The 2,206-nt window shown below is 27.6% G+C and overlaps 1 non-coding gene across 1 annotated transcript; it reads left to right on the top strand.

The window, feature by feature from the left end:
- The first annotated feature begins 207 nt into the window (after window positions 1–207).
- TRNAL-UAG (transfer RNA leucine (anticodon UAG)) lies at window positions 208–287 on the top strand. Its single transcript has one exon. It is a non-coding gene; the product is annotated as a tRNA-Leu (tRNA).
- The last annotated feature ends 1,919 nt before the right edge of the window (window positions 288–2,206 follow it).

Below are 2,206 nucleotides of genomic sequence, written 5' to 3'. Positions count from 1 at the left end.
ATAGTTATCCCTATTTTTAAATGTGAGTGAGGGTATTAACGTGGGTTAGTCATTGGATGAAACTAATTGAGCATTTAGGGACGATTTCATTAATTTCACCACACCCAATCTGACATCATCTTCAACACAAAAAGAATTCCAAGGTTGTGGATCGCCGATTTCCGCAAAATTTGATTTAAAGGAAAATAATATAATGATGTAACATCAGACAGTTTGGCCGAGTGGTCTAAGGCGCCAGATTTAGGCTCTGGTCCGAAAGGGCGTGGGTTCAAATCCCACAGCTGTCATTCATTTTGTTGCTGTTCACAAAACAAGTTCATAAATACAACATACCATTTATAAAAAAGAGTAATCTCAAGCCATATTCTACTAAACGTTTCTTTTTGAAGCTCTACAATCTTAATATACAATTAAACAAATATATTATTATAATTTTATTGGTAACTTATTATTACCTGTCATATAATTAAAGTTTTTTTTAGTTAAAGCAAATAATTTATCTATATGAATAATTTAATAATTCTTACATCTTATTTATTCAAATACTCTAAAACTTATTTTTAAAATAAAATTGAACATCATTTAAAATGTTTCCAATATACTTAGCCAAACACCCTCTAACTATGAAAAACTTTGTTAGTCCAATTCATATGTCTCCATTGGTGGAAAGATAATGATTATCTTATGGTTGAGGTTAGTAATATTAGTGGATGATTATGACATCATCTTTTGTAACATTTTCTTTTATATCATTTTTCTACTGCATTGTATTTATTTTATTTTTATACCCACAAACTAGCCATTAATTAATTATCCCTACTTTCTCATATCACTAGTTATTCACATTATTTGTTAACTAATTCATAGTGGGTGATCTCTACTATTAGAAAAAATATGACTTTTTTCCTCATACTTAATTCGTATGGTTAAAAAGGAAAAGACTATGACGAACACAAATTAATGATATTGTGCAACGGTCAATAATTGTTGTTTCTATAAATAATGTTGAAACATTGATCACAATTAAAAATCATGAGAAATATTTTCGTCATAGCTAAAATTATTACAAATGTTGATTAACTTTGCCAAAATATAAATTCTTGTATTTTTTTTATTGCGATAGATAATATTAATTTATTGTAGTTCTTAAGTCGTGGTCATTTATAATATACATAAAAAAAATATAGTACAATTTCAAAAAGGACATTATTCTTTTTGTTGAGATATATATATATATATATACACACACACAAGAATCGTACATGCTTTTACCCTAAATATTTTATAAGAGAGAGTTTCATTCACTGAAAAAATGTGTTCTTGTTGGAGTTTTGGATTCTAAAACTTGTCTAAACTATGTTAGAGTCACACGATATGTTGGACTGGTGTTTTTAGAAGGAACAAGTTAAAAGTGAGACTGTTGAACCAGTAAAATACTTTATTGGAAGAAGCAACATAACTGCACATCAACATCAAAATTACATTTGATTTTTTTGAACAGTAACTTATATTATTTTAAAACAATCTTTATACCATATTAACCACTCCTGGGAAATTGATACTCAAACTCCTAAAATGAAAAGAAAATAGAGGTAAAATCAAATGAAGACTTTGAGTTTGATTGATCACAATTCTGTTATAAGTGGAACCTCAAGATTCTCATTCAACAGTTCATTAAATAAATATATATATATATAAATTAATGCTGAACTTATTAACTTTTAAAAAAAAGCTCATTTTCCCAAACATTGGGGTTCATATTATCTTTTTTTTTCTAAAAATTTAAAAGATCACATTGCTATCTTATGGTTTTTTGTGTAGGGGTGAATAGCAATTTATCCTAATGTGATATTAGAAATGAGCAAATTACCCCTTTGTGAAAAATAAATAGCAAATTACCTCCATGTGTTTTAAAAAATGAATCAATTTACCTCCTTAGATAGGGAGGTAAATTGCTTCAATTTTTAAAACATAAGGGGAGTAAATTGCTATATTTTGAAAAACAAAAGAGGATAAATCGTTATTTTATTTTTCATAAAGAGGTTGATTGTCTATTTTTCATAACTAAGATAGGTAGGTTACAATTTACCCGACATTAATTTTTAACATTATATCCTACTGCATTTAAACAGCAAAACATTAATTGGAAGTGAAGGACGTGCAAATGCGTGCGGTAAATGAATGGATTCATGAAGTCAATAAAGAA

This window comes from Sesamum indicum, linkage group LG9 (genome assembly GCF_026168435.1).
Source record: "Sesamum indicum cultivar Baizhima isolate 11 linkage group LG9, ASM2616843v1, whole genome shotgun sequence".
Lineage (NCBI taxonomy): Eukaryota > Viridiplantae > Streptophyta > Magnoliopsida > Lamiales > Pedaliaceae > Sesamum > Sesamum indicum.
Note: the sequence above shows the minus strand (reverse complement) of the source record. Positions and strands in the feature narration are given on the sequence as shown.